The 15,353-nt window shown below is 43.4% G+C and overlaps 1 protein-coding gene across 10 annotated transcripts in view; it reads right to left on the reverse strand.

Annotated features, from left to right (window-relative positions):
- Positions 1–15,353, reverse strand: part of slmapa (sarcolemma associated protein a) — a 108,440-nt gene that overhangs the window by 90,925 nt on the left and 2,162 nt on the right. The gene's annotated exons all lie outside the window — the stretch shown is intronic.

Consider the following 15,353-nt stretch of genomic DNA (forward strand, 5'->3'; position numbering starts at 1 on the left):
AAATTAGCAATTGTTGCTATAACCTGGCCCATGACATATTCTCTTGTTTTAACAAGTTTAATGTTTATTTGTGCATTGTCCCTGTTTCAAATAAATCAATTTCCAATTCCAATTTCCAAGGTAGTCTGTTGTTACGGAGTAGGCTACAGAAATTATAGGCTCCTTTATCTAAAAGATTTTCAATGTAATGGCTCAATATTTAAATGATTGACAATGTGGATAACGGTTGTTATAGCTCGATGACCATATGTAGGCTATTAAACTTTTTTTAACATCACTGAGTGTGATAAGACTCAGACATCACAACTGCACTGAATGCACCTTGCACAATATGTTTATCTACATCCTATCATTACTAGTCAAACAGTTGGACATTTTATTTCCAAATTGTATATATTTTAAATATTGCTCGTGTATTATTCTATTATTTCATGTATATTGTTTCCTATTTAATGTTTACTCTGTGTGTGTGCTGTGTCTGATATTTTGCTGCTGCAACACCGTTATTTCCCACCCATCCATCCACCCATCCACCCATCCATCCATCCATCCACCCATCCATCCACCCATCCACCCATCCGTCCACCCGTCCATCCACCCATCCGTCCACCCGTCCATCCACCCACCCACCCATTCACCCGTCCATCCATCCATCCGTCCACCCACCCATCCATCCATTCACCCGTCCATCCATCCATCCGTCCACCCATCCACCCATCCGTCCATCCACCCGTCCACCCATCCGTCCATCCACCCGTCCACCCATCCGTCCATCCACCCGTCCATCCATCCATCCATCCACCCGTCCATCCACCCGTCCGTCCATCCGTAGGCGACAACGTTACAGATGAAGAGAAAGAGAGAGAGCGAGTGGCAGCGGCCAGAGGAGGGTCTGTGCCCGCCTGGCGTGCATACTACATCGAAATTCACACACTTTTGCGTCACCATATGCCCGCAGATTTCCCCTCCAAACTCTCGTCTAAACGCGGAATAAAAAGTGAGAATGCAACGCCACTTTTGCGTTTTCTCTTCAGATCGTTTCCGTGTAAACATAGCCTCAGTTTAAAACAACGAGCAGAGAAAGGTCTCTACCTAAACCATGGCCAAATGGCATTGTTTATAATAGTAGTTGTGTGCACATCCCACCTTCTGGCAGGTGCAGGACAAATGAAAATACTTAAAAAGAAAAAATGTGTAATGTCCGCAACACTGCTTTAAACTCCCGTATTTAATATAGATGCAACGTTTCGACCCTACTGGGTCTTCTTCAGGCAAATGGTAAACACATCTGATGAAGGGATATATGTAGGGCTCACATTCAGCTGACACAACATCTGGCTTCAATCAGTCTGATTAGGTCTGAACGGCCCAAAAACGTTCACGTTCAGTTTGTTCCGTGGGGAAAATAATGTCGAAGCGAGTGGCTCCTGATAAGCCAACGGTGGCAAACAAAAATTAAGAAATTCTCAATGGACTGCTAAATACCGGGCTGAACAATAGGGGTGTAACGACCATTTGAAATCAAAAGTTCATCTGAAGAACAAAGCTAAATCCACAGCGGGCAAAACACTGGAGGTTCAGTATAAGCCAGAGGTGACAAACTCAACTTCCCAGAGGGCCACACTGGAAACTAAGAATCACATCAAGGGCCGGACAGGTTTAGTTTATTCACATGCTTTTATTTCATCAAAGCCTTCATATAGCCTTCTCATATAGCTTTCTCACTTACAGTTTGGTCGATGTAAAGCCCCAAAAAAAGTCATTTAGCCATCAACGAAAAAAGCAACAACATTTATTCCGAAAAAAACGCCAGAAAAGACCCCAAAAACGCCAGAAAAGGCCCCAAAAACACCGGAAAAAGTGGCAAAAAGGTCGGAAAACAGGCACCAAAAGCATCTGCAAAAGTGACAAAATCATTGAAAAAAGCTACAAAAACAAGGCGGGCCAAAATGTACTGTGAACCTAAATTGATACGCGGGCCGGATCCAAATCTGTGAGGGGCCGGATTTGGCCCACGAGCCTTGAGTTTGACACGTGTGGTATAAGCAAACAGCAGCTGATGCACTCATTACAAGCCACTTATTTTTGCAACAGGCACAGAGCTAAAAACTAGGGCTGTCCTCGACTAAAGAAATTCTTAGTCGACTAACACTTATATGATTTTGTCGATTAATCGATTAGTTGATGTAATCGACAGAGCTGTGCTCTTTGAGAGGTGGTTAAGACTAGAAAAGCACAATATAAATGTAGTTAATGAACCATCTGTAAAACTGACTTTCTCCACAATTAATCCTGCAAAAGCACCACTTTAAAGCAGCCATATTATGCTCATTTTCAGGTTCATAATTGTATTTTAAGGTTGTACCAGAATAGGTTTACATGGTTTAATTTTCAAAAAACACCATATTGTTGTTGTACTGCAGTGCTCTCTCTCACTGCTGCAGATCCTCTTTTCAGCTGGTCTCCGTTTTAGCTACAGAGTGAGACCTCTTTTCTTCTTCTTCTTCTGTACTATCTTTGATTGCACTCACACATGCCCAGTAGCTCAGATGTAGATCATGTCAGCTAGCTAGCTCCATAGACAGTAAAAGAAAGGCTGTTTCTACAACTTGGGTCAGTTACAAGGCAGGATTAGCTGGGAGACTTCTAAATGAGGGCGCACATGGAAGTAGTTCTTTTGTAGATTATGGCGAACTTGTGTGTGTTGTAGCAGTGCTTTGCTATTGAGAATGAGGTAGCATGCTAGCGTTAGCATTAGCGTTAGCATGCTAACGCTACGAGCTAATGGTTGCTGTCGGTACACGATCCGTTCTGCCTGCACGATCCGTTCTGCACATGCGCAAGATAATACTGTTTTACCGAGGATACGACCTGCACGATCTGTTCCACGCTAGCCTATGGCTAGCCTCCACCGGGAAGCTAACGTTAGTTTAACTAACAGCTAATTCGGCTAACCGCTAGCTGACAGCTAGATTCAGTCTAATAAAATAACGTTAACTCAAACGTAATGGGAAAAGCAGCTACAGCTAAATTAAGACTTCACAGTAATAACAATAAAGACAAGTATTGAGTGATTGTATTTTAAATGAGCACAAGTAAAGTAGAACTGACGTAACAGCTGTTATATATGTTAGGTGTTTGTTATATATGTCAACGTTTATTTTCAAGTTTTTTTTTGAGGGTCTTTTAAAGTTATTACATGCTGTCTCAGCTAGCAGTTAGCCGAATTAGCTGTTAGCTAAACTAACGTTAGCTTGCCTGTGGAGGCTAACGGCAGACCGCTACAATCAGCTAGCGGTTAGCCGAATTAGCTGTTAGCTAAACTAACGTTAGCTTGGCTGTCGACCGGAAGCGTGGAACAGATCGTGCAGTGTCGTAAATCCTCGTACAACCGCGCATGCGCGAACATTTTGCGCATGTGCAGAACGGATCGTGTACCGACAGTTGCGGTTAGCCTGCTCGTTTCGGCTTGTGACGTCACAAGCCGTGCCGATTTTGACCAGCTCACCCAGAGACTGAAGGCAGGACACATTCAGAAACCGTATCTCACTCTAAACACCATGGATGGTTGTTTTCAAAGTTTGTATGTGTGTGGAAGCACCAGAGACACAAAATAACTCCCCAAATCCCAGAAAAAGTGATTTTTTTCATAATATGGGCACTTTAAATCTTGTGTTTATCAGAAATGTGCTCATAAGTTTCTTGGAAATGAGTAATTAAGCATGAATAAGCATAAAAAATAACTCATCAACTAAAGAAATCTTAGTCGACTAAGACCAAAACGACCGATTAGTCGACTAATCGACTAAGAGGTGGCAGCCCTACTAAATACAGTACGTAACGGACCATGGAATCTTTATAAAGTACCAAAAACAAGAAATATTAAATGACAAAGCTAGTTTTCACCTGGCAGGAGCCCAGCACAGGCTTCTACTTGCCGACTGGTATTTACACCACGAGGCTTCAAGCTTAGAAGGCTTCTTAAACCATTCATTCATACTATAATTAAAATCTGGGTTTCCCCCTGCATTCTTTTCACTTCTTAACTTTAAATCCTCCACAGACGGCTGACCAGACGTGACATTGGTCTGCAGAACGATGCAGCAGGCCCTGATGCGAGGTATTGCACGGGGCACGTAGGCCGCCAGCAGAGAAACAAGCAGGACAAGAAAAGACAAATTTAGCTCCAATGTCGTTTCCCACAGAGCTGCAACACTGATGCAGCAGACCCTGATGCAAGGCAGCTATTGCACGGGGCACAGTGTTGGGGGGGGATGTAAGAGTAAACAATGACATAACATTATTTATAATACGTGTATTTGATTCACAGCTGCTACATATGGTGTTTTGACCTCGACAACCCAACTGCATTTTACCGCAAACTTGCGACTAGTTAACTTTCTAAAGCAGACGCAATCACTTGTTGCTAAGAGTCGGGTCGGTGATTGTGATTGTTTAAAGGTGTTCACGAGATAGATACCAACCTTTAGTGAACTTGTGAATTTCGCCAGCTGTCTTCTCTCCTTTACGGAGACAGACGCTGTCTCCAACGTCGCCTTACAGGCAGCTAACCCTCACCTTAACACTAACATAACTTCTTTGACGTAACCATTGCCGCGCTGCCTGAAAGGTGACATTGGGGGCTAAGAACACCAAACACCGCACGGTGGGAGGAGCTTTGTGTGTGTGTGTGTGTGTGTGTGTGTGTGTGTGTGTGTGTGAGTGAGACACAAGTAACAGAGAGACGGAGGAGAGCAGGGAAAGGAAGTGCTGATAGTGAGGCTCACCGCCACACATTAGTCTATGTGTGGGAAACACTGGGGCACGTAGGCCGCCAGCAGGGAAACAAGCAGGACAAGAGAAGACAAATTTAGCTCCAATGTAGTTTCCCACAGAGCTGCAACACTGACGCAGCAGAATGTACCCTCACTAGCAGGGTAAGTTAGACGGGGTAAACACAGCTAGATCTGCCCGGTTTGATTTCTCGCTGCAGCTCAGGCTGGAGACCTGTACGTTATCTATCCTGCTTCTGTTACACATCTGTGGGAACCAATCAAAAACTGGCTTACCTACCTATTGGCGGGTTAAACACGATGACGATCGAGAAGCGACCAAGCAGCTTCTTGTTTACATTCAAAAACATTAAACAACAATTCCTACAAAAGAAGGCTGTGTGTGCCTTACTACCGACCGGCTTTCGCTCTGCCTCGCTCTGCAAAGTACGTCACCCAGATAATTGTTCTGATTGGTTGAAGGACTATCCAATTGCGTGCAGAGTCATTTGAACTATGCCCGTTGATCCCCGCCTCTTGAGCAATAGAAAATACAGAGCAGACTCCCCAGACTAACCAGCAAATTCCACTGGATGCGTAACGGCTGCGGAACGTCGACGAAGTCAGTAGGTTTCCATTAAAGTCAGTGTGTGTGTTTCCACTGACTGCAGAACGTCTGCGTCCCGACTCCGTCCCAGCTCCGGCGGTCCCAGCCCTCCGGAGCAGATACCAGAGCTTCTATTGTTGCCGGACGCCGGAGAGCTCCGCAGCAATTCAGCACACGGCAGATAGTGCAGGACAGGAAGTCGAGCACAGAAACAAAATAAAAATCCGGTTAATTTTCAAAGTAAAATCCAGCGTGCTCACGGCGGATCATATCTCCCTGCACTACACCTTGAAAACACAGCTCAGAGTAGTTTCCCCTCTACTCCTCTGGATGGAAACTAACTGGTGGTGGTTTTGTGGTTCTATTCTATGTGAATTCGTGAGATCTCGTGGGTCCTCGTGACTACAGCTGTCAGTCATGGCCGCAGCCGTGCCGCAACAAATCCAGACCTGGTGGGTATTGACGGACGGCGGAGCACGCAGCCGTTCAGCAGCGGAGCCGGTCCGCAGACGTTCTGCATCCTGTGGAAATCCACAGAAATGTTCAATCTTAAAGATTGAGCTTGGTCTGGTGAGAGCCAGACTAAAACATTCAGTACGCTGGCCGTTCCCGACCTGTGGAGCGTCAGTGTGATGTCATGGGAGCGCCGTAAATGTTTATACTGGCGCTGGTGCTCATGACACTAGCTGCAGTCTTCTCCTGAAGAGAAGAAGGAGAAAAAGGTAAACAATGGCAGAACTGGCAGCAGCGTTGACGTCAATGCTTGGATTTGATTGGATGAGCTACTTGGTGGATCAAGCCTTTCATTCACCATAAAGAGCTCATCTTAACCCAGTTAGTTTACCAGAAAGACCTGCAGTCACTCTGAGAGTCCTGGCATCACGCTGTCGGCGAATTCGTCCATGCTTCCTGTTTCCACTTTGTCGCGCGCCGCTGAAAAAAAATAGAGTGGTGCACGACCTCTGGTCACGCACACTCAAAATCCTGGCACGCCAGCGAGATCTACGTCATTTTGACGTCACATTGGCAACTGTAAAACGGCCTTTAGGGTAAGTAGGAAGCAGGACAATTCAACATTTTAGCTTCCAACTATCAGATGCTAAACTGATAGGGTTGGGCACCGAAACCAACGGTAGCATTCAGACCGGATCAGAACGCAAATTTCGGTTCCGACTGAAATATTTTCCCTTTGTCTCCGGACAGCGCCAGCGTGTCCGCGCTATTCTGTGACATGCACTCTACAATCATTGCTGATAGACGGCTGTTTGTACATGCTCCGAAACGGACGTGAAAGAGCGGAACAGCCTCCCCAAATTGTCTGCCCTTTCTAACTCCTCCCTGTGTGTCCTGGCCTCTGGGACACCACCTGAGAGGTTTCTCCTGTGCAGGACATCCCATAAGTCAGGAGAGGTGTAGTATCTCGCCAGAGAAGCAAATATGGTCATTTTTCTGCAAAAGAACTGCTAAAGTTTGAAGCTGGTTGGCATACCAACATTATCAACATATCAACATTTATTTAGTTGTTACTTGTTAATAGTGTAACTGTTTTTTGTTAAATTATTGTAGTTATGTGTCAGGTGACTTAGGTTTACTTATTATATATTTAAGTACTTTAAAATGTTAATATATTGTTACCCAACCCTAAGAACTGATAGTATAAACAACCACATTGATGCAATGTTTTGATAAGCTGCTTAAATTTATCAATATTTCATTTACTTTTTCCTGTAACATTCACTAAACCCTGGTTGTAGCGTGGAAACTATAAGTGCGTTTGTTACAGATCAGTGTCAGGACTGTGTAGCTTTGACGTGTTACATTATGTCCTCCAGAAAGATAACCTGGTCTAATCCAGTCAACTGGCACGTTAGGATTCAGTGTACACACACACTCACTGGATGGATTAATGAATGACTGGATGGTTTTAGTGATGCAGCTGTATTACAGAGATATCACACATCTCTTACCCCCTCAGTGCAATCGGACTCTCTGCAATAACTGCTGTGTTCACTGTTTTAGCTGTTTTATCTATTTATTGAGAATGTGTTAGTGTATGTGCATATATATATATATATATATATATATATATATATATATATATATATATATATATATATATATATATATATGTGTGTGTGTGTGTGTGTGTGTGTATATATATTTTTATCTTCTTACTCTGTATGCGTATGTATGTATGTATGTATGTATGCATGTGCGTATGGATGTATGTATGTACATGCATACGTATGTATGTATGTATGTATGTGCGTATGTATGTATGTACATGCATACGTATGTATGTATGTACGTGCATACGTATGTATGTATGTATGTGCATACGTATGTATGTATGTATGTATGTATGTATGTATGTATGTATGTATGTGCATACGTATGTATGTATGTGCATACGTATGTATGTATGTGCATATGTATGTATGTATGCATGTGCGTATGTATGTATGTATGTATGTATGTATGTATGTATGTATGCATGTGCGTATGTATGTGCATACGTATGTATGTATGTATGTATGTATGTATGCATGTGCGTATGTATGTATGTATGTATGTATGCGCGTATGTATGTATGTATGTATGTATGTATGTATGTATGTATGTATGTATGTATGTATATATATATGTATGTATGTGCGTGCATATGTATGTATGTATGTATATGGATGTGTATGTGTATATCTTTATCTCTTTACTCTATGCTGTTATTTGGAGAGGATTGCTCCAACAGAATTTCGTTGTATCGTATACAATGACAATAAAGATCTATCTTTCTATATCCAAACGGAGTTCTTAACCTGGCTCAAACGGCCTCGTATCTGATCTGCCTGAGTACACCCCCGTAGGTATGTATTCCACGTATCGGGGAGCTGTCTGCGAGAGCAATCTGAAGTCAAAAGGCTCGTTCGAGATGAACTGCGCCTCGCCTGTAAAGTGGACGAGAGCAGGCAGCAGCAGGCGGGCGGCGGTGACAAAAATTTGCGGTCAAGTCGGACAGTTTCCAGCCGTTTACACGTGGCCGGCTATTTTCATAAACGGACATTTCAACCTCTCCGTTTTCAATTTCTGATCCTCTGAATAAAAACAGAAAATTGGAGTTTAAAGATCCAATTTTTTAATTTGTCAAGGTGGAAAAAATGAAAAATTGTATAATTGAACCCATTTTTCTGTTTTTCCAAATGTCTGTTTTTTTTTTTTCTTGTTTTCATGGAAGGTAACCAAACTTCAGCTGAGCCGGCCCTCATGGATAACCCCGACCACCCTATCCACCCCGCCACACTGGTCCAACAGAGAAGCACCTTCTCTAAGAGGCTCCGACAGCTTCGATGACACACGGACCGCTACAGGAACTCATTCCTACCACAGGATATTCATCACTGAGTGTGATAAGACTCAGACATCATAACTGCACTGAATGCACCTTGACCAATAGGTTTATCTACATCCTATCATTACTAGACAGTTGGACATTTTTACTCCCCAACTTGCACATTAAGTTTATCTATATCTATTGAAACAGTTGTACATTTTATTTCCAAATTGTATATATTTTAAATATTGCTTGTGTAGTATTCTATTATTATTTCATGTATATTGTTTCCTATTATTTAATGTATACTCTGTATGTGTGTGTGATATTTTGCTGCTGCAACACTGTTATTTGCCATTTTCTACCTACCCATCCATTCATCCATCTACCTACCTACCCACCCACCCACCCATCCATCCACCTACCTACCTACCCACCCATCTACCTACCCATCCATTCATCCATCTACCCACCCACCCATCCATCCACCTACCTACCTACCTACCTACCTACCCACCCATCTACCTACCAATCCATCCATCCATCTACCCATCCATCCATCCACCTACCTATTTTCTGTAGCAGTAATGATAAAAAAAAGAGACCCACAAATGGAAAATATGTGGTGATGGACTCAGGAAACTGTCCCAAGCCCTGGAGTTTTATTAATCAAAACTATTATAGTCACTGTGTAATTACAAAAGTCCTTAATCACTTTTCAATCTGGGGACCGTTTTTCAAAGTTACAAGGAAGGAACAAGTAAGCGACCGTAGATGACAAAGCACTGACACTGACTGTCTAAGAAACCGTCGGTCTGACAGACGAACGTCATGTTTGAGGTATGTTACTGGTTGCTGGTTGCTGGTTACTGGTTACTGGTTGCAAGGCGTTCGTCGTTCGACTGGTCATGACTGTTATCCAAATGGTAGTAATGTATACGTGAACACTACAGTCTTTCTAATGTTATCTTTTTAATAAACTGTCTGTACACTTACAAAGTTATCAATGCTTCTGTTTACATGTAGGGCCCCTCATTATGCTACTGTGGAAGTGTGGTGATATTTTGAGCCTTTTTAGTGGTGTAGAAAAAAGTGATTTACCCTCTGCCCCGAAAGCTAGCGTTAGCAGCTAACGGTAGGCTAACGTTACCTGCTGTGTAACGTGTTATTAGTGTTTACCAAGGGGGTAAGCTTCTCTTCAGAGCTCAAACCTCCTATGGCGCCATTTTGATGCTACCAAGCCATCACCTCCCGTTAGCATCCCATTGACTGCCATTCATTCTGACGTCACTTTGACAGAGAATAACTTTACATCTGAAGAGTTTAAAGACTCTATTTGTCCATTGTTTATTTCTAAAGAAACACGACAATGTATAAAAGGCTCCATTACCTTGTAGCTCACGTTATGGCTCCGTAGCAGACGTTTTTATAAAAATAGGCTAACGATTGGGTCATAACCACGAGACTTACTGTCTCATAGTAGAGGAATTACCGTATAGTACAGGAGAAGCTCTCAGGCAGTTTGGACTTCCATTAGCTGTTTAAGTTTAATTACTAATGTTAACTATCATTGTAGTGATCAATAATTAGCCTGTGTCTATGTTATCTCCTTACATATACCTACGCTCTCCGTCTCTGCTAGATTGGGAATGATTGAGATTTCTCTTGGCACAGCTACCAGAAGACTTCCAACTTTCAGACAGGTTGCTCACGTCACATCTACGTCTTCAAGCTCAGTTGGAGGCTGCTCAGTAACGCTCAGCCATCACCGGGAAAGAGACTTCACTGGTCTCCGTCCAGAGACACGGGACCTGCTGGTCCATTCTTATATACTGTCTATGGTGTTTACTAGCGTGACGTGCAGCGACGTTTCTGTTGCCTCTAACGTCTGTTTGGGAGCATCAGAGCAACGCAGACATGTAAGTGGCACCGTAATGAACATTAACCGTTAACGTAGAGTCGTGCTGTGATCACAAAATATGCTTCCCATTGAAATACATTTTCATGCTGGCCACCACAAAAAAAAAAAAAAAAAAAAACGTGCCCGTGTACACAAATCCATAGATTAAATTACGTGACCATTTCAAGAACTGCAGTGAGACCGGTTGTATAGTTATCATTCTTGGTGTGGATGGCCCTTTAAGAGACAAGCTGCTGGGTCTGATCCGACCTTCCCATGGTGGCCGCTGCTTAAATAAGAATACACTTCATTATTTAATCTAAGAGATTCATCCCACCAGCTGTGCTTGTGTCAATTAGTTCATCCTCCTTCACAGTAGTCGGTGTCAAGGCAACGGTCCCAGAGGGAGGCCGTGACATCAGCAAGCAACAGTACATCAACGTGTTACAGGTCTCAATCCTTCACCACATATCAGACTGGCTGCATAACAACAAAACCAGTCCTTCCAGAAAAATGTTTTTTTTGTGATTGTTGTGGGCAAAAATCCTTGATTATGCGGCACGTTTTCTTAAAAAAAATGTGATGGAATATGCGGGATATTTATGCAATTTTATGCGATGAAATTGCGGGAACTTGCAAAAGTTGCGGTTCCATCGTGGCTTCATCGCGGGGTTTGCAGCTTTTCGATGATGTTCACGTCACTTCATAACGTTCCCATGGCAACAGGGGAAAACGGCTGCTCTTGTGTGAAGTAAACGCAACATTTTTCAACTTTCTGCTAAGATATATGGGACTTTTTTGCAACGAAAATGCGGGGATTATGAAATCATGCAAGCCCCGCATATTTTGCGCGGAAATCGGCAATTTATGCAGCGAAAGTGCGGCGTATTTGAAGAAATGCGCCCCGTATAAACATGTGGACTTTGGCTGATTATGCATTGAATTATGCCATCGCATAATCACGTTTTTCTGGAGGAACTGGAAAACTGACCAATATAAAAAGACATTATGTCATTGTTAGGGGTGGGGGGTGTTACTACACACTACACTAAGTATTACATTTGATGGATAGTTCCAGTCACTTCCTCATATATTCCCTTGGTTGAAACAAGAGAAGAAAGCCTCACTGATGTGAAGAACAGGACAGAGAAACATATATAAATGCTCTCTGCCCACCGTATGCCAACGCTCCTTTAAGTCCATCAACCCGTCTCTGCCCCATGCCCCAGCTGACCACATTTGTTGACAAACTCTGACGCACACACGACGGTGAAATGGCGATTTAGCCCTTTAAAATGTGAATAAACGACAGTTACTCACCGCCAGCAAGTGCTCTTTCCGTTGTGATTGGTGGTATCTTTACAACTCGCCGTTACCTTGTTTTCCTGTGACTGTGTTAATGCGACTTGTACATTACAGCCACTCAAACAGGACAGAGGAACACGGCGGATATTAAAAAAAAAATTTTAAGACTTAATTAAGGCAGCAGGTGTGTGTTGTTAAGGCGGGCCGCCTAAACTGGAAAGTGCTGCGGGAAACACTGCAGACTGACCAACACATATATAATAATAGATCCATACTTGGCATACAGTATTGCCACGGAAAATACTGCGATACTATGCTGTATCGATATTTCCCCCACCCCTAGTCATTGTTTTGTGATTTTCCAGCAGCTCCAGTGGAGTCTGAAAAGTGAGCATGTTTCAGTGATCTAAAATCTTTGCGGGATATCTTCCAGTCTTCCAGTACACCCTGCTTTGATGTACAGAAAGCTATCAATAATAACGCAATCTGCTGGGTCACTGAGCCGGCTGATTGGTTTATCAATCACAGGACGCGACCAATCACACCTGTTTCTCTCCAGTGCACGCTCATCACACTAAGACAAGATGGTGGAGACTGCCGAGCACAAAAGCGATCAGAAAATGTCACTTTGTGCAGTAAAACCATATGCTACAACAGTTCCCATTGACATTGACCATTACCTTATTCTACGGTTTGCTTCTGCGTGGTATTCAGATCACCATACGTTCAGTCCTAATGCAGAATAATCCAGGAGAAAGCAACCAACGCGTTTTAACATACTAGACTAGAGCAAAATAAACTGCAGGCTGGTTACTGAACAAACAAGAAACTGCAGACTCATGTCACAACCAATGTTCTTACTACAAGAGGAACCTACGGTTATGAGGTATTGGTTAGGCAAGCCAGGAGGGGGTGTGTGTGTGTGTGTGTGTGTGTGTGTGTGTGTGTGTCTGTGTGTGTGTCTGTGTGTGTGCGTGCATGCCTGTGTGTGTGTGTGTGTGTGTGTGTGTGTGTGTGTGTGTGTGTGTGTGTGTGTGTGTGCGTGCGTGCCTGTGTGTGTGTGTGTGTGTGTGTGTGTCTCTGTGTGTGTGTGTCTGTGTGCGTGCGTGCGTGTGTCTGTGTGCGTGTGTGTGTGTGTATGTCTCTGTGTGTGTGTGTCTGTGTGTCTGCCTGCCTGTGTGTGTGTGTGTGTGTGTGTGTGTGTGTGTGTGTGTGTGTGTGTGTGTGTGTGTGTGTGTGTGTGTGTGTGTGTCTGTGTCTGTGTGCGTGCCTGTGTGTGTGCGTGCATGCCTGTGTGTGTGTGTGTGTGTGTGTGTGTGTGTGTGTGTGTGTCTGTGTCTGTGTGCGTGCGTGTGTCTGTGTGCGTGTGTGTGTGTGTATGTCTCTGTGTGTGTGTGTCTGTGTGTCTGCCTGCCTGTGTGTGTGTGTGTGTGTGTGTGTGTGTGTGTGTGTGTGTGTGTGTGTGTGTGTGTATGTGTGTGTGTGTGTGTCTGTGTCTGTGTGTGTGCCTGTGTGTGTGCGTGCGTGCGTGCGTGTATGTATGTATGTGTGTGTGCGTGCCTGTGTGCGTGCCTGTGTGCGTGCATGCATGCGTGTGTGCGTCCACAGAGGAAGTTTTGGCGCCCCCTAAAGAGGTTTTAGCCAGCCTCAAAAGGACGACCAGTGCTAAAAAGAATTAAGAAATAAATAGTGATTCAAATCTTCTAAGTGTGTTTATCAGCAATTTACCAACCGTCAACAAACAGAACATGAACTTGAAGACGAGCGCTAATCTCGGTTTTATCTCCAGAGTCGCGCTGTACTGGACTCTCCCGGTGACTTAACGGTGGTATATAAATATTAATATTGGTTTTTTTAAGCAGTTTTGTTAATTGGGGATCCATTAACTCAAGCATAATCGGTATTTTTGCTTATCAAATTGTCAAAAAAAAACAGGCAAATGCATATAGATTTCTGTCAAATAAGGTAACACAGACTCCTTTCCTTTGCTGTACACGGAACAACCGTGTTTACAAAAAGCCGATTTTGAATCAGGAAAACGCCTGGTGGGTGTGTGTGTGTGTGTGTGTGTGTGTGTGTGTGTGTGTGTGTGTGTGTGTGTGTGTGTGTGTGTGTGTGTGTTGGGATGGGGACGTGTAAACGAACACTTTTGTGCACAATGTTATTTTTGAAAACGGAGAGGTTGAAATGTCCGTTTATGAAAATAGCCGGCCACGTGTAAACGTAGCGTGATTGTGACTGGTGGTTTGCTGTGAACACAGAGCCTGCATGTCACTCACTAGTAGGGCAGGGCGACATGACATAACTTTACTGTAACGCAGCCTTTAAAACCAGGAAAAGACTAAACTTATGCCATATTATGATATTACGATATCCAAAATCTAAGAAGATATCTAGTCTCATATCACAATATCGATATATTGCCCAGCTCTACTCACTAGCAACAAACTGTGTATCCAAGAACCATTAAATCAGAGTAAATGATGTTATATCAGACAAACTGTAGATTAGTGTTACCTTTCCAGCCTTGCGGCTCCGAACCATAGTTGGGAGACTTCTAGTTTCTTAATGTTAACTCAATAAAAACCTGGCTCGTAGCCGCTAACTAGCTTTTACAGTCCAGGCAACTCATCAATGATATAACGTTGCATTCAACAGGTGCTTATTTCTTCTGTGCAGCAAAAACACGGACCATTTTATCAGTCATACTGGAATGCTATACTTATCTGCTGACTACTGTAGCTTCACTACCTATGAAAAAGCATGCACATCACTGTGTCCGGTTACACACACACACACACACACACACACACACACACACACACACACACACGGGAAAGGCTTGGCTGGTAACATTCGTCATGGAAAATGAGAGCTGTGCAAATTTTACTTTTGGATCTAGCAGTTTGTGTACATTTGCCTGACTTTACATCGCACATTCTGCAACGTGACTATCACGCATGCGCACATCGCAATGTCGATGCTGAAACAACCAATATATTGTGCAGCCCTATTAGTCAGCGACCAAGTTCTTCAATTATACAAAATCCTAAGCAAAACCTCTGGTGAGAATAACAAAAGGAATTGGTGCTTTTTGAATCCCAAGTGCCAATATGTATGTTGGTCAATCCATGTGTGTATGCATTTATCCCTGAAGAGAGGAAAGGATGACGCTACTGATGTCATAAATAGCTTGTGCTGGGCGCACACACACACACACACACACACACACACACACACACACACACACACACACACACACACACACACACACACACACACACACACACACACACACACACATTCAAAGTCCCTGCATGCCACATAGTTGGTTAATCCAGTGGCTGTCTCAGCCTGTTCAACCTGTTCTACAGAGAAACTATAGACACATTGAAGCTAGACAACAATAGATGCTAATCCGTCTGATTCAGATCTTAGTAC

This window comes from Sander lucioperca, chromosome 6 (assembly GCF_008315115.2).
Source record: "Sander lucioperca isolate FBNREF2018 chromosome 6, SLUC_FBN_1.2, whole genome shotgun sequence".
In the NCBI taxonomy this organism is placed as follows: domain Eukaryota; kingdom Metazoa; phylum Chordata; class Actinopteri; order Perciformes; family Percidae; genus Sander; species Sander lucioperca.